The 24403-nt window shown below is 43.9% G+C and overlaps 1 long non-coding RNA gene across 1 annotated transcript; it reads left to right on the top strand.

Annotated features, from left to right (window-relative positions):
- Positions 1–3188: 3188 nt before the first annotated feature.
- Positions 3189–23305, top strand: LOC123328306. Its single transcript, XR_006543148.2, has 3 exons — positions 3189–3966; positions 10146–10205; positions 23116–23305. It is a non-coding gene; the product is annotated as an uncharacterized LOC123328306 (long non-coding RNA).
- Positions 23306–24403: the final 1098 nt, after the last annotated feature.

Below are 24403 nucleotides of genomic sequence, written 5' to 3'. Positions count from 1 at the left end.
CCCTTGGTAAACCATCCTCACATTTGACCCGTACTTAAGTAGCCATCTACTTGGTCTCTCCATTTCCACTTTTCCATTCCAATCCGTTTTCTGCCACTCAAGTGATCCTTTAAAACCATGTTGGATTACATCACTGACCTATTTCAAATCTTTGCTGTGGGCACAAAGTGTATCTGATCTGGCCCCTGCTTGTCTGTCCAGGTTTGCCTGGCGTCTCCTTTACACTGGCTGCATGCTGTCTTAAAGTCCTTCAGCTGAGAGGTGTTCCTCCCCACAGCAGGGCTCCCTTCAGTCCACACCTTCAGCTCTCAGAGCTAAAGTTCCTCCTGGAGCCTCCTCAGATAGTTCAGGCTTGGTCAAATCCCCATTATGTGCTTTTATTGTACCAGATATTTTTCCTTGGACATTTATCAGACATATCAGTGTTTGCACAATTTCTCTCCTCTCTGCTTGCACATTTCTAGGATAGTTCTAGGGGCTTCCGAAGTAAGAAGGTGAATAGTAAGAGGACACCATTATCTCATCAGGCATACCCTAACAATTCTTTATTTGTGCTGAACCTAAAATTAGGAAATAGAAGGAAACAAATGAATGAACCACTTAATCAATTTTAAAGGATAAAAATAGGCTCCAGGGTAGAGTAAAATCTAGGACAACAGTGTTTTAGAAAATACAATTGAAGATAATAATGCCAAAGGCACACAGTAAATGAAGCCCTTTTCAAAGCAAAAAGGTTAAATTAAAAACTTTCAGGCAGTTCAGGGAATTTAAGAAGCATTTCATCTTGCTGAGCAAGTTGTGACTAGGGGGGAATTCAACATCTGTTTGGGAACTTGTTTTCCATTTAGGTCTCATAAAACCAAATCCTGTCATTTAAGTTTCAATCCTTTGAAAAAGCAAGCCTTTAACAATAAAGGTGCTTTGCTTTATCAATTTCCTTTCACTTGGGATGACACTCAGAGTGCAAATGATGTGTAAGGAGGCTACAGTTCTCTCCTTAAGCTAGTTGAAGATAATTATTAATGCTAAAGTTGGTTGTGTTTCCAGGGGCTCACTAGTGTGCTCTTTAGCATTTTTAATTCTATCATGGATCAGACTGGGGAGGAGGAAAGGTAGATTCGTGTTTTTTTTGTTTGTTTGTTTGTTTTTGTCCTGTTGTCTAAACTTAGATAGGTCCCATTTCTGAAGCATTATCATTTTTGGAATTGAGAAGAGAGAGCTGAATTGAGTCATCTAAGTTTACTTTCTGTTAGTTGGGTGTAGAAGCCTTGTGCATGCCTGCCCTCGCTCCCACGTCCAGGAGGTCATATCTGTTTGAGATTAATCCACTCTTACAGGATAAATGCTCTGAAGCAGACGAAGCAACCAACAGACAAATGCTCATCCCCATTCAACACTGCTATAAAGTATAGAAAATGCTTCACAACGGGTCTAATAAAAGAAGTTATCACTGTTTTCCAAGTTCATTCAAGTACTGAAATTGCACTAGGCACTGAGGTAGGTGCTGACACATATATTATTTCACTTCATTGTTAGTATCATTGTTTTCCCCAAAGTTCCAGTGGGAAATTAAATGATACTGTAAGCCGTTTGTGGGTGAAATTGCTGCCAAATGCTTAGAGGAGATTCAGAGGTTTAATTTAAGACTGAAGCGCACCTACCTCAAATGCTTTTTCATTCCAGTTCAACTGGTGGTGTTTTTGCCTCATTCCTTGAATCTTCCACAAAAGGTCTCAGGTCTGAGACTTGTCACTGTGAGCACTAGAACAGTGAAGACATATTTGAAATCTACAAACTCTGCAAAGACACCAGGACTGACCTACACTTGTCAAAAAGTCCATTTGTTACATTGCTAAGAAGTTTGCATCCCAAGACTTGAAATTTACCAACTGCTTATAAAACCCTTAAGAAAGAATAGCCAGATACGAGGATGCACACAAGAATATTTTATGACAATGGAGAAGTGCATCTCTGAAGCTTAACTCTTTGTCCTCCATTCAGATGAGATGTTGACAGAGGAGCCAGAAGGAAGAGCAGGTGTGTGGGGCTTTCTGGATGACTGGACCTCAATATGTATCTCTAGTCATATTCCAATTCCATATTTAAAAAAAAAAAACAACCTTTTTAAGGCTGCAGGTCAGAGCACCTACTACCTCAGTTTTTAACCCTTACTCCAACTCATTTGGAAAGGCATTTGAGCCCAGAGGTGATGTAATACTGCCCAGACAGTTCAGAGGCCAAGCCTGAAGGCACGCATATGATCTGGTGTAAGGACAGGAGATGAAAGTATAACCAGAGGAGTCTCTAACATAACCATCAGGTCCCTTCACTCCCCTTCCTCGGTAAGGAGTTGGGGTGAGCGCCAGGAGATGTGGGCTCTTCTCTCTCCCTGCTTCACAGTGTAAAGCTTCAACGTCTTCTGCATGTTTAATACAAGTCCACATGATACCATCTCACTGTCAGGATGTTTTCTGAGGGGGCAAGGAGTTCACTGAGTTCAGTTGGCACCAAGAATGGAAGTCATCCCCTTGGGAAAACAGGGAGAGCGCCTGAGTCAGTGGATGTTTCTGTCAGATGTGCTCAGGTGTTCGGGTCCCCTCTGCCTCCTCCGGTACAGGATGAGGGTTTGGCTACCCAGTGTCTGTTGCCACGGACCACAACCTCGGGGGGTTCACAGCTGAAGGTATGCCGTACTTTTTCCACAAAGAAAATCAGTTTTTTAGTAGTACAGAATCTAGCATAGGAGTATGGTTAAGGAACGTTTCATATTCAGAGCCAGGACAGCTCTGCTTGTGCGCTCGTGCACGTGTGCATGTGTGTTTATGTTGTGGTAAAATAATACATAACTTAGACTTTTCCATTTTAACAGTTTTTCAGTGTACAGTTCAGTGGCACTGGATACATTCACAATACCGTGCAACCATTACAACAGTTTTTCCTCATCCCAGATTGACACTCTGAACCCATTAAACATTGACTCCCTGGTCTTCCCTTTCCCCAGGCCCTGGCAACCAGCGTTCTCCTTTCTGTCTATATGAATTTGACTCTTCCAGATACTTCATAGAAGTGGAATCATACAATATTTGTCCTTTTGTGGCTGGCCTGTTTCATGTTTTTAAGGTGTATCCATGTTGTAGCGTGTGTCACAATTTCCTTTGTTTTTAAGGATAAATAATATTCCAGTTTGTGTATGTGTGTGTGTATACAAATATAAACACATATATATGCATCACCATAATTTGTTAATGCGTCTGTCAATAGATACTTGGTTTGCTTTGGTCTCTTGGCTATTGTGAACGCTGCGGCTATGAATACCAGAGCGCAAACGTCTGTTACCGTGAAAAACTACACGTCTACAATTTGGGGTTGGAGCATTATGTATTCTTATTTGGGTTAGCATTTTCATCCTTGAGGAGTGTCCCAGCACAAGAGAAAGGAGGATATTCTTAAGTGTTTGACTAGAAAAACTGGGCCCGGCCTGGTACTCTGAAGCACAGAATTCATGAATTAATGCTAGTTTCAAAGTTTTCTCTGATGACAAAATCTTTCTGAGTAGTATGCTGCCAATTAGCTTTTGAACGTGTTGGTTGGTTTGACTTTCCTAATCCTAACCGATGTTCTTGACGTTTGTTGGTCTGGGGGTAGTTTAATCAAGATAAATTGCCTGCTTCTGGGGACGATGAGGCGGATGCCGCAGGGCAGCCGGCACCACCTGCAGTACCGGATTTGGAGCCTCTTTTCAGCGTGGTGTTCTTCCGAAGATGCAGGACACCCTAGACCTGGGCGTTGACCGTGTTTGGACAGCTTGGGGTGCAGAGGTCCGCCCGCACGACGCAGTGCAGCCCCGTACCAGGGGGAAGCAGGAGCGGTAGTAGTCGCTTCTGGTGGCGCAGCTCCAGTGGACACGACGCACGAAGGTCTGGCGTCTGGCTGCAGACCTGGCCGAGCGCAGTGGGCGTCTCGCTGGTGAGCCTCCTGGGCGGGAGCATCACGGGGGCTGGCTCGGAAGACCTCGCAGAGGCGGTCTCCTAGCGGAGCGCGGTGTGAGCCTATTTCCTTGGGCAATGGGCTAACGGGTGATAGAGACCTTACATAAATTTAAGGGTTTTTGTACATTTTCATTCTCTGGTTCCAGGAGCACATGATCTTTATCTATTCATCTACTGATGGGCACTTGGGTTCTCTGTCTTTGTTTCTGTGAATAATGCTGCAGTCAATACAGGGGTGGTGGGTATCTTTTTGAATTGGTGATTTCATTTTTCTCTGGATAAATACTCAGAAGTGAAACTGCTAGATCATAAGCTAGTTCTATTTTTAATTTTTAGAGGAATCTCCATACTTTTCCACAGTGGTTGTGCCAGTTTACATGACCATCAGCAGTATACCTGGGCTCCCTTTTTCTCTGCATTTTTGCCAACATTTATGGTTGGTTGTCTTTTTGCCACTAGCCATTCTGACAGCATGCGGTGATCTCACTGCAGTTTTTATTTGCACTTCCCTGATGGTTAGTTACATGGATCACACTGCTTCTGTTTGGTGTGTTGTATTCCTTTTTCTGTCTTCAGGAGAGCTGAGATCTTAGGCATTTGCTTCTGCTTGCTGTTGTCGCTGACACCAGGAGAAAATGGGAAGATAGTTTATCACCCCTGAATGTCCACACGACTAAATACACTGTAAAATGACAGTGACCATGGTAAAGGTTTCTCAGAAATGAAGTGATACCTAGGCAAACTGTTGCTAAATGATGGAAATAAAGTGAAGAGCACTTTCTGACATTACGGTAATTATCCCTTGTAGTTTTATCTTAGTAGTAAAGACGTATATATCTGCAATGTGTGCTCAGTCACTTCAGTTGTGTCTGACTCTTTGTGACCCTATGGACTCGACCCCACCAGGCTCCTCTGTCCATGGGATTCTCCAGGCAAGAATACTGGAGTGGGTTGCCATGCCCTCCTCCAGGGGATCTTTCTGACCCAGATCCACTATTAATCAAGAGAAAGGTCAATTTAATAGCTCATGAGTGGCATATGTTATAAAAGGATGTCTTCAAGATTGAATAAGAAAACTTTTTTTTTTTTAACCTCAGGGGCTTTAATGAACTTAATTTATCTATCAGAGAGTTTTACATAGGTATTGGAGTATAGCTGCTTTACAGTGTTGCATTAGTTTCTGCTGTGTGGAAACATGTTTTTAAAAAAGTAGAAGCAATATTTGCATGTAAGAATAATGGAAAATATGCACATGCTTATTGATGTTAAACATGAGTGCAACTGGGATACTATTCTTAAAAATGTCTTGTATTTTTCTGTTTTGTCTCCTTGCATGTATTTTTCTTCTACAGCCTGAAGGATTCATATGGCTGATGGTGGGGATGAAATTATAGGATTGTTACAGTAGGAATATAAAGAGAAAGAAGGAATTCAAATTCAATTTCTGCCATATGAAACAGGATTTTGCATTAAGGCAACAGGCTTGTAAGACAAACTTTATTGAGGAAGAGACAATTTTCTCAAATTTAGCACATCAAGAGCAAAACAAGGGGGGGTTTGGATTAGAGTATCCGAGCTTCTTCAATAAAGGTAAACAAAAATAAATGTCCATCTGTGGCTATTCCATGAGGCATATGGCCTCAAGGATGAAATGAAATCCTCTTGTCATGAGGGATTATGGAATAAAGATGGAGGAGAGAGGTAGAGTAAATAGTGAGAAATGGAGTATTTCCTGCCATGTCAGTAAACAAAAGATATCATAGTCATTAGTGGCTGCAGCCACAGCCTGTGGAGAGCTACTGAGCCTGAGAGAACTCAGCGAAGAAGGAACACTTGCCATCTAGCAGGCATCAGACTGCAACCACTCCCAACGGCTGAACCCTGAGGAACCTCAGGATACGAAAACATAGGATACTGGTCACAAATAGCTGAGGTGCATATCAGAGGAATGATTTCAGTAAACCCAACCTCTTGCATCTTCCCATACATAGAAAAGCACTACATTATTTAACTTGCAATTTCTGGTTTTCTTCAACCGTAATCTATTGATGTTCTGATTACCTGCCCTTTGTTGTGAAACTCATATATATCCTAGCTCCCCCTTCAACTCCTCAGAACAGTTCTCTCAGTGTGACTTGAGATGCTACCTTCCAGGCTTGAAGTCCTAAAAATTCCTGCCAAATGAAAGATTACCCTCAACTTTTATGTTGTGAATATTTTTTAAGTTGACGGTAGAGAATGAGAGACATCCCAGTCTCTCCTCTCTGGGCTAAAATATGTTAAATAATCTAAAGGAAATGACAAGATCAGGGACCTATGTCCCTGATTGGCATTTTGGTGTGGGAGTAGGGGATTAATTTTGTAAGTTACAACCTAATTTATGGAAGTTGATGCTGTTTAGTCTCTAAGTTGTGTCTGACTCTTATCTGATTCCATGGACTGTAGCCTGCCAGGCTCCTCTGTCTATGGGATTTCCCAGACAAGAATACTGGAGTGGGTTGCCATTTCCTTCTTTAGGGGATCTTCCTGACCCAGGGATTGAACCCACATCTCCTACATTGGCAGGTGGATTCTTTACCACTGCACCACCTGGGAAGCCCCAATTTGTGGGAGAGACAACATCAAATTAAACTTGGTGACTTAGTGGTTTTAGTTGTAAAAGAGGGGCTAAGCTTAGTTTTCTCACTCACCTTTCGTTCATGGCCTAGACAAGAACCAGACACTTCCAATATTCTTTAGGAATGACAGAAAATTTTGCCATTTGTTCTAGGTGTGAATAGGGGAGAGTGGGAGGAAATTACCATGTAGCTGAAGACTGCAAGGCAGAACCTGTGGGCCAGGATCATACAAGAGACACACACTTCCAGGGGCCAAGTAAGCCAACAAGTAATGCTAGGCCCACAACAAACCAAAGACACCAAGCTACAAACTATACCAGGTGTGTATTTCTGTTGTAAGTGTTGGCAGAGGGACAAGTGACCAGTCTGACTAGTTCAGTCGATCTAGAGGTCAGAGAAACAAGAGGACACCACTCAGATTATTAGATCCTTTTGTTCATTGCCATGAGCAGCGCCCCATCTGAGGACAAGGGTGGTGGATGGAGGAGTTCTGAAAGTCTGGCCTTGGCCTGAGCCTGAGAGTCCCAGTAGATGTTTGTCTGTATCTCCAATATGATCCCAGGAGAGATCAATGAGTTTCTTCAAGAGATACTTCAGAGTATGATCGCAGACAGACAGATTACTAGATTGGACTGAAATGTAAATGCCTTCCTTCTGCTACTAGATAGTGGGTGTTTCAGCACTTTAGAAGAGTTATAGGCAGGATTTTAAAAATGGACATTTTTTCTGCCTATCTCAACCAAGGGTGGGAAATTGACAGCCTTAATAAATCAATAAAAATTCTTTAACTATATAGTATGACAAATGACAGCCACAACAAATTGAAGTGAGAAAACCCTTGACATTTTTAAATTCTAGAAATGTATTGTGAAAATGCTGAACACCTTGAGGGTTGATTCTGACTGCTGTCCACTCGGTAGGGAATATGGGCTACTGTTCCTAAGGGCAGTGGGTGTAGAGGTGAGAGTGCAGGCTTTGGGCTCAATTCCAGACTGCACCATTCCCTGCACTGGGACTTGGCCAGGTTGCATCTGTGTCCCTGTCTGAACATGGGAAGGATCAAACATCTTCAAAGGGTGGCTTTCAGACACATGGGTTAATATGTGTAATATTTAATAAGTGCTGCACTTTAATAAGTGGCACAGTGGTAAAGAATCCACCTGCCAATGCTGGAGACGCAAGAGACGTGAGTTTGATCCTTGAGTCAGAAAGATCCCCTGGAGTAGGAAATGACAGCCCACTCCAGTATTCTTGCCTGGGAAATTTCATGGATAGAAGAGCCTGGCAGGCTATAGTCCATCGGGTCACAAGGAGTCAGAAGTGACTGAGCATACTTGCATGCACAATGAGTGCTCATAAATATTCACTTTCACTTAAAAATAGGGACTCTCTATTGCCTTATGTGAAAACAAACTTGAGAACTGTCTAGGAATAAATAAATCATAGAGGTGTTGCTAGGGGAGCTTCTCTGTGGGGCATACCTTTTGAGTGTCCTGAGTTTGTATATTTGGTAGCAACTTTATTCTAAATCTTCAGATTCTTTAGTTGATAGTGAATCATTCTTTTACCTGGTTAAAAAAGAGCAGAGAAAAAGACTATAATATGAGTGGTTCATTAAGAAGAATTCCATTGTGTTTCATCATACTAAATTCCACTTTCAGAGATCAGAATATGATCATAAGACTTAAGAAACCAGTTACGAATTAGCTTAGTATGTGTATATTTAATGTCACATTAGAGCTCATTTCATGGTTCGGTATAATTTCCCTTAATATTTAAGTGTTCTGTATAACTTGTTTTGGGCTTCCCAGGGGGCGCAGTGGTAAAGAAGTCATCTGCCAATGCAGGATACATAAGAGACCCAGGTTCGACCCCTGGGTCAGGGAGATACCCTGGAGAAGGGAATGGCAACCCATTCCAGTATTCTTGCCTGGAGAATCCCATGGGCAGAGGAGTCTTATGGGCTACAGTCCATGGGGCCATAAAGAGTCAGACAATACTGAAGCGAATTAGCACGCATAACTTATTTTGCATTTCTTACCCATGGGTTTTTCTAATCTGAAAAAATTCACTGACATAATTTCTTAATGGGGATGAGCTCCCTCAGTTTTCCCCCACACTGTGTAGAAATTCCTTCTATTTGTAATTAAACCACCTCTCTCAAACAAAAAATGTTTCACTTTGTTTTCAGACAAAAGGAATGAGGAAAATGTTGTTTTTGCTTTCATGATGCATACTAATCTTTGAAATGAGGTAGTGTGAAAGTAGACTGGGAACTGAGCTAGATTATTTACCAAAGTTCAGAAGACATTGTTCTTTACATGAGTAAAAAACAGATGATTTCTTAAAATGGCTGTGTACTGTCTATGACTGTGAAATCCAAAGCCCTCTCTCAGGGGTTAGAATTTGGGGACTGTTGTCTTGGACCAACTTTCTCAGTGAGGTTTCTATGCATTTCTGAGTCCTTGTTAAGTACAGCATATAATGTGGATATTCTGGTCCTTACTTTTCACTGGGAAATTAAGGAAACAAGCTCCAGATGACTAGCAGTTTTGAATTGAGTGGTTGTATGTGAACTGACTCACTGGAAAAGACCCTGATGCTGGGAAAGACTGAGGGCAGGAGGAGAAGGGGACGACAGAGGATGAGATGGTTGGATGGTATCACCGACTTGATGGACATGCGTTTGAGCAAGCTCTGGGAGTTGGTGATGGACAGGGAGGCCTGGTGTGCTGCAGTCCATGGGGTCACAAAGAGTGGGACACGCCTGAACTGACTGAAGTGATACTCAGTATACTTCTTGGGCAGAATGAAGTGAAAAACAAAAACTGTGTACATCAGTAGACAGTTCTCCCTGTATCTCATGCATTTCTGTATTTCTTTTGAGCAGAGGCACTGAGTGACTTTGTTTTGTTTTCAGTGTTTGTCTTGACTTAAAGGAAAATACACAGCTTAAGAGTTGTGAATTTTAAATTTAATTATTTTATTATTTTAAATTTTATTCCTGAAGACTGTAGCCCAAGAGGCAATGACTTAGCTCTGAGGAAACTGCTCTGAAAAGGTAGGGGAGAAACCAGTTTATACCTGACTTTTGGCTAGGGAATATATACAGTCAAGCATACATCTTGACAAAAGATTATTGCTAATCACCAAAAACAGATATCTCAGGTGAATGACTTTAGTGCTTTTCTATGTATGAGGAGATGCAAGAACCTGGGGTCAGATACACATCTAACTGTATAAGGGACCTCCTTGTCCAAAGCACAGACTGCCTCATGCCGTTACCTCAGTTTCCTCTCAGAGTGCACTGTGGGTCAGCGGTGGGTCACCACTTAACCCGAATGCAACTAGGGTGGTGAACATCGCACTTTGTTCTGTGTTCACATTTGTATAGCAAACAGCCTTGGAAGACAGAGACAGTGTCTCCTTCTGAAACAAATGAGAGGCAAGCTTACTGTCCTTGTAAAAAAGCTAAGGTTCCTGCAACTCACCCTGCTGTATATGCAGGTGTCCCTTGACTCTTTGCATTGCCTTCCAGGAACCAGGGCCCATGGAGCTGACACAAGAAAACGCAAGTACTCTGGTGACTGCTGTTGCTGTGAGTAGCCAAGTGTTTTTACTCTGACCCGAGAGTTTTGTGTCTTCTGTCAGGATCTGTAAACTGTGGCAGACTGAGAGTGAAAAAGGAGTCAATCTCCAAAGGAAGGCTGGGGTGCAATTAATTACCAACAATGACCAAATATCTGCTCCCCTGGCAGGTATTTTGGTATCAGTGCTCCTTTCCTCCTATTGATTTTCTTACTTAGCAGCTCTCCTTGTCCAAGTCCTAGTCTTCAACGAAGGCCAAGCAAAATCTCTGCAGCCTAGGAATGGCATCAGAACTCTGGTATCTTATTCCTAGAAAAATGCATTGCATAAAGTAGGCATTAAGTAGGTATTTGCTTAATCATTTTGATCTGTGCCCTTCTATGTCTTTTGGCTATAAGATCTTGGGGGACAGAGAGTATAGTATACGGGATTTATTAAACTCTTTATCAAATATGGGTATACCAGGTGAAAAGAATCTTATTAGTCTATAAATACATATTAAAATTAACTATGTTGAAAAATACCTTATTCTGGGGTTCAAACTTATATCACAGGAAAAAATCACTTGCAGTAATAGAAAATAGATAAAGTGTAAACTCTTCCTTCGGTAAAGTACAAGCTGTGTTCTTCTCTGTTCTGAACTTTTGAATCATGCAACTTTTGGCTGTATCCTTGTGGAGAACTTTAAGATTTAGTGTGAAGAGAGATATATACTGGGAAATATTTTTACTTAAAATATTTCACTGGAATTTTGGCAAGTTTGATTAGAAGTTAATAATAAAAATGAAAAGATGAATACAAATGGAAAGGTGGTCTCTGGTTTCAATATCTAAGAGCTAATTTGACCACATATGTGGCTCAAGGTGAACTTCTCTTTGTAAAGATCAACTTAGCATGTCTCAAGACAAATACTATTCTGATCCTCTCTGAGATCATGGACCTCACTTGAAAGTACTCCAAGCCATGAGTACCTCTTTTCCATACTCATATCAAGATTCTGTTAAAACCCCATCTCTTCCTTTATTCTCCAAGGTTAATACTTTATAGACCTTAAAGCTCTAAATGTTTAATCATTCTTTTTAGAGCAATTATTTAAAATGATATGGATTTCCAGTGGGTACAATGATATACTCAAAGGAATTAAATCCGAAGGAGCTTGTTTTTGCCTTTGGCAGAAATATGTATTCTGAGGCAAAGACCTGCAGATTTGTGGATCTCTGGGGTAAAAGCAGGTCCTAAGATCTCAGAGCACAATCAATAGAAAAACATAACCATATATTCAATAAAATATTCTTTTGTTTTTATAAAAGGCTTCATTTTAATACAGATAACCACAAGGGAAAAGTTTAATAAGCATGCAGAAAAAAGTATAACTGGAGCGTTTTGAACTTGAAGGTAGTGAAAACATATAGAAACAAAGAACTGCTATGAAAGCAGCTGTTTCCAAATCTTGTAGCACATTAGAATGACCTGGGGCATCTTTAGAAACTGCTGATGCCTGGTTCTCCTCCAACATTGCAGTTTGTTTGGCCTGGGGGTGCCAGCAGGGCGTTAGGACTTTTCCACATGACTCTAGTGTGTAAGCAGAGTTTGGGAACCACCATGTCAAAGAGTGTTTCCTCAAGAAGATCTCTTACGATCTGTGACAGGTTTTAAATGACATTAGTGACCAGTGGTGGGCTCAGTAGTGGCACCCCAAAACATATGTCCATTTCCTATGGTACTTTATTTGGAAAAAAAGCATCTTTGCAGGTGAAATGAAAGATGACGAGTGAGGAGATCATCTTGGCTTATCTGTGGTTTGGTGGTTTAGCCACTAAGTCGTGTCCAACTCTTGTGACCCCATGGACTGTAGCCTGCCAGGCCCCTCTATCCATGGGATTCTCCAGGCAAGAATACTGGAGTGTGTTGCCATTTCCGTCTCCAGGGGATCTTCCTGACTCAGGAATCAAACCCAGGTCTCCTAAACTGCGGGCAGATTCTTTACCAACTGAGCTATGAGGGAAGCCCTGTGTGGGCCCTAAATCCAATGACAAGTGACCTTTTAAGAGGTGGGCAGATTAGACAAATAAGGGAAAAAAGGCCTTGTGACCATGGAGGCAGAGAGAGGAGTGATGTACCCACAAGCCCAGGAATGCCCAGAGTTTGGGAGAGGCAAGGAGTGGACCCTAGACCCTCTGGAGGGAGTGTGGCCACCAGCATCTTGATTTTGGACTTTTAGAACTGTGAGAGAGTAAATTTCCATTGTTTTTGCTGACTTGTTATGACAACTCTGGAAAACAATACATTACCTAATGCTGCTGTAGTAGGAGAGTAGATGCTAAGATGAGGGATGCAGTTGATGGATGACAGCTTATTGCTACACATGAATTATAGCCACAGGGCAGCTTTGTATCAGGTTCACATGTTCCCATTGTGGGGAGTTCTGCTGGAGTTACAGCTTGGCAGGCCATCGTTTGCTAAAGCAAAACCTCCTCAGCCTCAAATATCTTTTACATGTGTATCATTTAGGAATTTTACAGCTGAGACAGAGAGTTCAACTGACCTCCTCCAAACTGGCATGTAGATGATTGACTGATATGTCCTAGTGGAATGCTCAATAGCTTACATCAAGGATTAAATAGTGGAAACGGGACAGAATTCTTTATGTAGGGCAGCTCTGTCCGCTCCACGTGGGCTGCATTCTCAGACAAGCTCAGTCCTTTGGGGGCAGAGAGGAATAACTGCAGACCTGTGTCCTCACGGCAGCAGCTGCCTCTATCCCAGAAGTGTCAGCAGACCTCTCCCCGTACATCAGTGCAGGGAGCGGTCAGAGGCCTGTCCCCGATGGGCGTGAGCGAGCGTGAAGGGGACACGTCTCTAGACATGCGCTGATGTTCCTGTGTGCTTGATTCCACCTCAAGGCTAAGTTTTAATGACTAGGGGTTCTTATTTACTGTGATTTATTTTTAATAAGTAGAATACTTGTATTTTATTAACCTTTACTATTGTTTCCTTCATTTATTTTTCATTTATTTCTGCTCGGATCTTTATGATTTCTTTCCTAATACTAACACTGGTTTTTTTTTTTGTTTTGTTTTTTTTTTTTTCTTTTCTCAGTTGATTTAGGTGTAAGGGTAGGCTGTCTTTTCGATGTTTTTCTTGTTTCTTGAGGTAGGATTGTACTGCTATCAACGTCCCTCTTAGGACTGCTTTTGCTGCATCCCACAGATTTTGAGTTGTTGTGTTCTTGTTGTCATTTGTTTCTAGAAATTTTTTTATTTCCCTTTTGATTTCTTCAGTAACTTGTTGGTTATTTAGAAATGTGTTGTGTAATCTCCATGTGTTTGTGTTTCTTACACTTTTTTTTTCTCGTAATTGATATCTAGTTTCATAGCATTGTGGTTCTGAGAAGATGCTTGATACAATTTCAGTTTTCTTTACTGAGGTTTTTCCTCTGATGGGCAAGGCTGAGTGAGGTGGTACTCCTGTCTGCTGATGATTGAGTTTGTATTTTTGTTTTGTTTGTTGTTTAGATGAGGCGTCCTGCATAGGGTGCTACTGGTGATTGGGTGATGCTGGGTCTTGTAATAAAGTGGTTTCCTTTGTGTGAGTCTCACTATTTGATACTCCCTAGGGTGAGTTCCAGGCAAGAGTACTGGAGTGGGGTGCCATTGCCTTTTCACTTTCATGCATTGGAGAAGGAAATGGCAACCCACTCCAGTGTTCTTGCCTGGAGAATCCCAGGGACAGGGGAGCCTGGTTAACTGCCATCTATGGGGTCGCACAGAGTCGGACATGACTGATGCTACTTAGCAGCAGCAGCAGCAGCAGGGTGAGTTCTCTGGTAGTCTAGGGTCTCGGAGTCAGTGTTCCCACTCCAAAGGCTCAGGGTTTGATCTCTGGTCAGGAACGAAGATTCCAGAAGTGGTTTTTTATGGCATTAAGGGAGAGTAAAACAAATATCCAAAAATGAGAAATCAAAGATGAACCCCATACAAATGGCAGTTACAAAATCAGGCAGATAATAATTAAAATAATGGAATATACACATATATGTATACACCTATGAGTGAAGTGAAACAGTCCAACAAAAATAAAGTACGGTAGATTGATCCAGCGAACAAAGCAAATAAAAAATTATATTTACCAGTTAAGAACAAAACTAACTTAAACACAAACCAGAAAACAAAACTAAAGCAAGGTGCCAAGTAGGGAATAAAGCAATGAAAACAAAACTAACAAATATGTTGAGAGGAAAGGAAAGAAAGAAAGAATAGATATTCAAAGTTAAATAGAGGAAGATAAAGAAGATTTACATACATTAAAGATTAACTTCAAGGGGAAAAGAACAGTAGGAAAGGCAAATGAAGGAATAAATGTAGAAAAAATATAATAGGTTTAAAAAATTAAAATTATGAAAGAGAGAAAAGAGAAAAAAATGGAAGAAGAAAGAAAAAAGGGGAAAAAAAAAAGGAAAACTCTACAGAACTGCAAAAGCCTAATGTAGAGGCAGAGGTTTATAACAATAGAAAGTGTGACTGAATAAACACATATACATATATACCCATATGCAAAATCAAAACAGTCCAACAAAAATTAAATACAACAGATTGACCCGGCAAACAAAGGAAACCAAAAATTATATCTACAGGAACAAAACTAACTAAAGCACAAACTGGAAAAGCTAAAGCAAAGTGTCAATTGGGGAATAAAGCAATGAAAATAAAACTAACAAATACGTTGAGAGAAAAGGAGAGAAAGAAAAGAATACATATGCAAAGTTAAATAGAGGTAAAGATTTATATACGTTAAAGATTAACTGCAAGAGGAAAAGAATAATAGGAAAGGCAGATGAAGGAATAGATGTAGAAAAAATATAATAGGTTTAAAAAAATAAAAATTAAAAAAAGAGAAAGGAGAAAAAAAAAAAAGTTACACGCCATAGAACTGCAAAAACCCAACATAGAGGCAGAGGGTAATGAAAAAATAAAAAATGTGACTGAGGAAAAAAAAAAGCTTAAAAGCGTAATTGGATTTCTTAGTGCCAATAAAACTGACACCTACAACAGAGGGGCAAAAAAGGTTTAAAAAAATCCAAAATAATCTACAGAACAAGTCAAAAACTGAAAATAATAAAGGTTTTTCTTGAATCACTGCTGTCAGAGTCCTTTCCTGCCCTGGGAATCCCAGTCCACCTTACCTCCCTAGGATGCCCTCCAACACTGTGCTGATCACTGGACCTGCTGTGGGGCAGCTCAGATTCTCATCTGTCCCTACTCCTGGGTGTTCTTGCCTCCAGTGTCCACAGCTATAAGAGCTAGCGCGTTTTCTTCTGTGGGAGCTCTCAGTGGCCTTTTATATATTCCATAGACACAGAGTCTGCCTAGTTGATTGTGTGGATGTAATCTGCAGCTTGTACAGCTGGTGGGAAGGTTTTGGGTCTTCTTCCTTAGCCACACTGCCCCTGGGTTTCAACTGTGGTTTTATTTCCACCTCTGCATGTGGGTCATCCACTGAGGTTTAGGTCCTGAGGCTGCCCTGGAGGACTCGGGTTTGCCCTGTGAGGGCCAGGTGTGGAGGTGGTGCAGCTTCCTGGGTTGCAGGGGTTCTGGCAGCACCAGGTACCCGGGGGGTTGGTGGCTAGGGCAGCAGGAAATATAGCGCTCTAGAAGGGTATGGCAACCAGTATTGGCCAATATGCTACAGTATTCCTGCCTGGAGAACCCCTCTCTGACAGAGGAGCCTGGCAAGCCACAGTCTACAGGGTCGCAAAGAGTCGGACAGAACTAAAGCGACCCTGCAAGTATAAACACAAGACTTTTTTTTTTTTGCCTGTGGCAGCTCTGTCCCAGTGAGGGTTGAGCGTGAAGGTGGTGCAGCTGCCTGGATTGGGGGGACCGTGCCGGTGCCAAGTGTGCAGGGACACAGACTGCCTCCGTGGCAGGAGTTATGGCCTGATCAGAGGCTTTCTTTCCAGCCTCTTGTAGCTGGTGATCAGGAGGCCTCTTTGGCCAGTCTTTCTCCATAGCTCCCCCCATTCAGGCACTTAGAGGGATCCCTTGCCTGGGGTCCATCTCTGTTGTTCCGGCTTCAGGCATTTAGAGGGCCACCCTGGGTGGGGTCCTGCTCTGTATTTCGGTGCATCAGTCACTGAAAGGAGCACAAGGAGTGGGGTCCTGCTCTGTAGTTCAGTGTGTCAGGCGTTTGATGGGCCAGCCTCTGTTGTTCAGATGCTGATGCTGGCATGTGGAGAGAGAAGTATCAGCAGAATCGCCTTGCTTCCATGGCCTCCTGGCTTTCCTCCACAGGCATTTCCCACCACGATCTCCTCCCTCACATCCCCTCAGTCTGTCTCTCCACAGTCAACAGCAGCCCTCGCACTGGGATTGGTCCACAATCCCTAAACACCAGCTCCCAGCCGCTGCCCCTTCCAGGAAATCTGCATTCCTACCCGGCATATGTATGGTTGTGTTCAGTTCAGTTCAGTTCACTCGCTCAGTGGTGTCCTACTCTTTGTGACCCCATGAATTGCAGCACGCCAGGCCTCCCTGTCCATCATCAACTCCCGGAGTTCACTCAGACTCAAGTCCATCGAGTCGGTGATGCCATCCAGCCATCTCATCCTCTGCCATCCCCTTCTCCTCCAGCCCCCAATCCCTCCCAGCATCAGTCTTTTCCAATGAGCCAACTCTTCGCATGAGGTGGCCAAAGTACTGGAGTTTCAGCTTTAGCATCATTCCTTCCAAAGAAATCCCAGGACTGATCTCCTTTAGAATGGACTGGTTGGATCTTCTTGCAGTCCATGGGACTCTCAAGAGTCTTCTCCAACATCACAGTTCAAAAGCATCAATTCTTTGGTGCTCAGCTTTCTTCACAGTCCAACTCTCATATCCATACATGACTACTGGAAAAACCATAGCCTTGACTAGATAGATCTTTGTTAGCAAAGCAATGTCTCTGCTTTTGAATATGCTATCTAGGTTGGTCATAAGTTTCCTTCCGAGGAGTAAGCGTATTTTAATTTCATGGCTGTAATCACCATCTGCAGGGATTTTGGAGCCCAGAAAAATAAAGTCTGACACTGTTTCCACTGTTTCCCCATATATTTCCCATGAAGTGATGGGACCAGATGCCATGATCTTCGTTTTCTGAATGTTGAGCTTTTTTTGTTTTTTTGAATGTTGAGCTTTAAGCCAACTTTTTCACTCTCCTCTTTCACTTTCATCAAGAGGCTTTTTAGTTCCTCTTCACTTTCTGCAATAAGGGTGATGTCATCTGCATATCTGAGGTTATTGATATTTCTCCTGGCAATCTTGATTCCAGCTTGTGCTTCTTCTAACCCAGCGTTTCTCATGATGTACTCTGCATATAAGTTAAATAAGCAGGGTGACAATATACAGCCTTGATGTACTCCTTTTCCTATTTGGAACCAGTCTGTTGTTCCATGTCCAGTTCTAACTGTTGCTTCCTGACCTTCATGTAGGTTTCTCAAGAGGCAGGTCAGGTGGTCTGGTATTTCCATCTCTTTCAGAATTTTCCACAGTTTATTGTGATCCGCACAGTCAAAGGCTTTGGCATAGTCAGTAGAGCAGAAATAGATGTTTTTCTGGAATTCTCTTGCTTTTTCCATGATCCAGTGGATGTTGGCAATTTGATCTCTGGTTCCTCTGCCTTTTCTAAATCCAGCTTGAACATCTGGAAGTTCACGGTTCACATATTGCTGAAGCCTGGCTTGGAGAACTTTGAGCATTAGAATAGGGAAAAGGAGTCCAAAATGGCGGTGACTAAAAGACAAGGAAGGGAAAAGCCTGCGAAAATAGGACAGAGGAAGGTCAGAGGAAGTTCTGAGGACCGGAGTGAGGACTTCAGGTAGAACAGCACTCCTGGCTGAGCCCAATTTGCATAGGGCAGGCCCAGCAGGAAGAAAACATATAAAAGGAGGAGTCCAGTGCTCTCTCGCTCTCTCTCTTCCACGTGTGTACGCTCTCTCTCTCTCTCTCTAACCCCCCTCCCCCGCATGCGTGCTGGCACATTCCTCCACTCTCTTCTCTTCTTCGAGGTTGGATTCTCCTGCTATCTTCTAAATAAAATAGAGCTGTAACACTGATTTGTCTAAGAGTTACGACATGGTTTGTTCAAGACCCGAGAGCTCTCTGTCGCTCCAAATCATTGTTGTGACGAGACAAGAACTGAGACGCATACACTCGCTGGACATCTATGGTGCTATGACTCGGATTTAACCTGGCTGAAACAACCTCTGCGTGGAAGAGGCCAAGCACAGCAGGAGCCCACTCAGTGAAGCTCCTGCGGTAGAAGCGGAACGCGAAGAAAACCCAGCTCTGGGGAAGGCCCATCGTGCTGGCGATCAGGACAGCGAAAAACAAACTCAGCAGAAAGCTCATGTGGCTCAGCCTCAGATTCCAGAAGACCTCCAGTTAAGGTAGGGGATCTTCACCCCTATGGCTGGAGGGACATGCCTAACAAAATCTTAATTCCTTTACAGTCTCTCATTTCTTATTTCCTTGAACCCCCTGTGAACAGACGGGTGGCAGTGGCGCAATTGAGGGACTCTGGAGAGGCTACTCTTTGGTATGTCCCAAGGCACTATCTGCTGGGCCCCAGTAGCTGTTACCCAAGCCGGCGGGGGTTCTTCTGTCCTTACTCTTCTCTGTGCCAAGAATCAGGCCAATGAAAACTGTGAGCACTGGTCAGATATTTAGCAAATTTTCTGGCTGGCTATGAAGGGGATCTCTAGTCTTTCCCATTCTGTTGTTTTCCTCTATTTCTTTGCATTGATCGCTGAGGAAGGCTTTCTTATCTCTTCTGGCTATTCTTTGGAACTCTGCATTCAGATGCTTATATTTTTCCTTTTCTCCTTTGCTTTTCACTTCTCTTCTTTTCACAGCTATTTCTAAGGCCTCCCCAGACAGCCATTTTGCCTTTTTGCATTTCTTTTCCATGGGGATGGTCTTGATCCCTGTCTCCTGCGGCTGCGACCGGTCCACTAAGTGCAGGTGGCTGCGACCGGCGCACTAAGCACGGCTGAGAGGAGCTATCCCACGTTCGAGGTCAGGGGCAGAAGCCGGGAGGACCCCATGCCCGAAAGGCGGCAGCCAAGAGAAGTTACCCCACATCCGAGGTCGGGGGCAGCGGCTGAAAGTGGCAGGCTGTGATGGTGCAGGAACGGCCGAGAGGAGCTACCCTGCACCTGAGGTCAGGGGGGGAAGCCGAGATGAGCTACCCCGCGTCCGAGGTCAGGGGCAGTGACGAGAGGAGTTACCCTGAGTCCAAGGTCAGGGGCGGCGACCGGGAGGAGCTACCCTACGCCCCCAAGCCCGAGGTCAGGGGCAGCGGCTGGGAGGACCAACCCCATGTCCAAGGAGCGGTGGCTGCGCAGGTGCAGGAGGGCCTAGAGGAGCTATCCCACGTTGAAGGACAGGAAGGGCGGCGGTGAGGAGATACCCCTCATCCAAGGTAAGGAGCAGCGGCTGCGCTTTACTGGAGCAGCCGTGAAGAGATACCCTAAGCCCAAGGTAAGAGAAACCCAAGTAAAATGGTAGGTGTTGCAAGAGGGCATCAGAGGGCAGACACACTGAAACCATACTCACAGAAAACTACTCAATCTAATCACACTAGGACCACAGCCTTGTCTAACTCAAAGAAACTGAGCCATGCCTGTGGGGCCACTTAAGATGGGCGGGTCATTGTGGAGAGATTTGACAGAATGTGGTCCACTGGAGAAGGGAATGGCAAACCACTTCAGTAATCTTGCCTTGAGAACCCCATGAACAGTATGAAAAGGCAAAATGATAAGATACTGAAACAGGAACTCCCCAGGTCAGTAGGTGCCCCATATGCTACTGGAGATCAGTGGAGAAATAACTCCAGAAAGAATGAAGGGATGGAGCCAAAGCAAAAACAATACCCAGCTGTGGGTGTGACTGGTGATAGAAGCAAGTTCCGATGCTGTAAAGAGCAATATTGCATAGGAACCTGGAATGTCAGGTCCATGAATCAAGGCAAATTGGAAGTGGTCAAACAAGAGATGGCAAGAGTGAATGTCGACACTCTAGGAATCAGTGAACTGAAATGGACTGGAATGGGTGAATTTAACTCAGATGACCATTATATCTACTACTGCAGGCAGGAATCCCTCAGAAGAAATGGAATAGCCATCATGGTCAACATAAGAGTCTGAAATGCAGTACTTGGATGCAATCTCAAAAACGACAGAATGATCTCTGTTCGTTTCCAAGGCAAATCATTCAATATCACAGTAATCCAAGTCTATGCCCCAACCAGTAACACTGAAGAAGCTGAAGTTGAATGGTTCTATGAAGACCTACAAGACCTTTTAGAACTAACACCCAAAAAAGGTGTCCTTTTCATTATAGGGGACTGGAATGCAAAAGTAGGGAGTCAAGAAACACCTGGAGTAACAGGCAAATTTGGCCTTGAAATATGGAATGAAGCAGGGCAAAGACTAATAGAGTTTTGCCAAGAAAATGCACTGGTCATAACAAAGACCCTCTTCCAACAACACAAGAGAAGTCTCTATACGTGGACATCACCAGATGGTCAACACCGAAATCAAATTGATTATATTCTTTGCAGCCAAAGATGGAGAGGCTCTATACAGTCAGCAAAAACAAGACCAGGAGCTGACTGTGGCTCAGATCATGAACTCCTCATTGCCAAATTCAGACTGAAATTGAAGAAAGTAGGGAAAGCCACTAGACTATTCAGGTATGACCTAAATCAAATCCCTTATGATTATACAGTGGAAGTGAGAAATAGATTTAAGGGCTTAGATCTGATAGATAGAGTGCCTGATGAACTATGGAATGAGGTTCATGACTCGAGCTTTAGAGCTGGGAAAAGGAAAAAGAATAGCCATTTACACTGACTCCAAGTATGCCTTTCTTGTGCTACATGCACATGAAGCTATTTGGAAAGAAAGAGGCCACTTGGTCACCCAAGGGTCCCCGATCAAATATGGTGATCAAATTCTTAGACTCTTGGAGGCCGTCCATCTGCCCACTGAAGTTTCAGTCTCCCACTGTAAAGGACAGCAAAAAGGGAGCACGGAAGTGGCATGAGGGAACCAAGCAGCTGATCAGGCAGCTAAGAAAGCAGCATTATGGAACCATGACCTAATAGGGGTTGCCACCTTAGTTCCACAGACTAATTTGCCAGAAATTCCTTCATATACTGAAGGTGAGACTCTTAAAGCTAAGAGTGAGGGCTTTCAAGAAGATCATATGCAGTGGTTCCAAAAGGAGGGACTCTTTTTTCTGCCTTGGAACCTCCAATGGAAGTTGGTTAACTCTTTACATGCCACCACTCATTTAGGGGAAAAGGCCCTCCAAAAATTACTAGAAAGTTCCTTCAGAGGAACAGGTTTCCAAACAACTATAAGACAAGTGGTCTTCTCTTGTCCCACTTGCCAATTAAACAACCTCCAAGGAGCTTGAAGACCCCAGGTGGCCCAGCCCATCTAACGGCATGGGACCTAACCAAGAGAGAACTGGTAGATGGACTTCACCCGATGCCAGTTTCTCAAGGGTATAAATACCTAGTCATGATAAATACATTCACAGGATGGATTGAAGGCTTTCCCACCCAGACTGAGAAGGCTGAGGAGGGAGTAAAAAAAACTCCATGAAATCATTCTAAGATTAGGTCTGCCCAGGTCATTACAAAGTGACAATGGGACATCATTTACTTCTAAGGTCACCCAAGGGGTCTCTTGCTGCTGCTGCTGCTGCTGCTGCTAAGTTGCTTCAGTCGTGTCTGACTCTGTGCGACCCCATAGACGGCAGCCCACCAGGCTCCCCTATCCCTGGGATTCTCCAGGCAAGAACACTGGAGTGGGTTGCCATTTCCTTCTCCAATGCATGAAAGTGAAAAGTGAAAGTGAAGTCGCTCAGTCGTCTCCGACTCTTAGCGACCCCATGGACTGCAGCCCACCAGGCTCCTCTGTCCATGGGATTTTCCAGGCAAGAGTACTGGAGTGGGGTGCCATTGCCTTCTCCGAGGGGTCTCTTGGTGACCTCTAAATCATTGGGCATTACTTATTATCTCCATTGTGCCTGGAGGCCTTAGTCTTCAGGAAAAGTAGAAAGGACCAACCAATTCTTAAAATCAGCGGTAAAAAAGATAACCCAGGAGACCTCCCTGGGATGGAAGGAGGCTTTACCAATAGCTCTCCTCTGCACCCATATTGGCCCTAAAGAACAGGTTGGTCTTAGTCCTTATGAGATGCTGTATGGGAGATCTTTTGTTTATGTCAGTGACCTCTTCCTAGATACAGAGGTTCAGACACTCCAGTCTTATACCATGGCCATTGGACAATTCCAAAAAGATATACGCTTGTGGGGTATGAACCAGGACCCAAAAGATTCTAAGGAATCACCACTATATGTTCCAAGGACTCAAGTCCTGATTAAAGTCTGGAAAGATGGGTCCCCAAAGGCTCACCTCCAGTCCACATGGAAGGGCCCCTACCCTATAATACTTTCTACCCCCACAGCAGTCAAGGTACCAGGACATGACTCCTGGATTCACTACTCATGGGTCAAGCCATGGAAGAAAACAGAAGAGGACATTCAATACACCTGTGAGCCCCTAGGCGATCTCAGATACCTATTCAGGACTACCAATGAGTGCCATTCTAATGAACACCCCCAAAACGTGGTTTCTGGGGATAAGATTTCTCAGGATAGCTCTAAAGAGCCAGCACAGCTTGGCAGGGATTGTACTCCAAAACAGGCAGGAGATAAATCTTCTGATTCCTCAACACGGAGGGACTTGAGCCATCCTGGCGATGTGAATTTGGAATTGGCTAATGCCCCTACTAGTCCTTGTCACACCATATTGATGCTGTTTATGATTGTTCCGTGCATTATTAATTGCCTAACCTGTTTGTCTCTGCTCAGGTCAACAAGCTACAACATGTGGTCCCAGTTCAACAAAGATACAAAACTACAGCCGACCATGGAAAATACCACTCACCCTTAGATGGACACTGCTATAAGGACTCTGAGGCCTGAGACTAGCAAGAGGAGAGGCCCAATACCCCTCGCCATCCCAGTTCAGCAGGAAGTAGCCAGAAAGACCTCAATGCCCCTATTCCCAAAGAATTGGCCTCCCATCTCTTGAGGGGGGAATGTTATGTAGATAGAATAAGGAAAAGGAGTCCAAAATGGCGGTGACTAAAAGACAAGGAAGAAAAAAGCCCGCAAATATAGAACAGAGGAAGGTCAAAGGAAGGTCTGAGGACTGGAGTGAGGACTTCAGGTAGAACAGCATTCCTGGCTGAGCCCAATTTGCATAGGGCAGGCCCAGTGGGAAGAAAACATATAAAAGGAGGAGCCAAGTGCACTCTCTCGCGCGCGCGCGCGCGTGCGTACACTCTCTCTTCCTCTCTCTGCGTGCATGCGCTCTTTCTCTCTCTCTCCCTCTTTCTACCCCCCACCCCCACCCCAACCCCGCATGGGCGCTGGCGCACTCCTCCACTCACTTCTCTTCTTCTTAGGATGGATTCTCCTGCTATTTTCTAAATAAATAGAGCTGTAACACTGATTTGTCTAAGAGCTATGACACGGTTTGTTCAAGACCTGAGAGCTGTGACACGCTGAGGGCTTTAATGTCCGTCGCTCCATCATTGTTGTGACAAGACAAAGAACCAAGAAGCATACACTCGCCTGACAGTTGCAGCAAGGACTGTCTGATTCTCATTCCATTTAGGCTGCCACAGATCAGCCGTTTCACTCTCAGCCTTCTCCTCTGACTCAGACAGTTGCCCCGCTGTGGGGATCGGACCCCTGCTTCAGTTCCCCCACCTGCCCAGGGCAGGTCTAGTCCTACTAACACTCCTGTTTTCCCCCCTAGTTCCTTCATCCTACTGAGTTTTGCGTGGTTCTGTGTGTTCTTTTCCTCTGGTCAGGTCCTCATGTCTGCTCTCAGCTGGTGTGCTGCATGCACTTCTGTGTCTGAAGGTGTATTCCTGATGTATCCGTGGAGAGAGATGGACTCCATGTCCACCTACTCCTCTGGCATCTTGTTCTCCACAGGCTACATTCTTAAGGCATCTCAGTTCAGTTCAGTCACTCAGTCGTGTCCAACTCTTTACGACCCCATGAATGGCAGCACGCCAGGCCTCCCTGTCCATCACCAACTCCCGGAGTTCACTCAGACTCACGTCTATTGAGTCCGTGATGCCAT

The sequence above is a fragment of the Bubalus bubalis genome, chromosome 11, assembly GCF_019923935.1.
Source record: "Bubalus bubalis isolate 160015118507 breed Murrah chromosome 11, NDDB_SH_1, whole genome shotgun sequence".
Taxonomy (NCBI): domain Eukaryota; kingdom Metazoa; phylum Chordata; class Mammalia; order Artiodactyla; family Bovidae; genus Bubalus; species Bubalus bubalis.
This window is presented reverse-complemented; position numbering and strand designations above follow the sequence as displayed.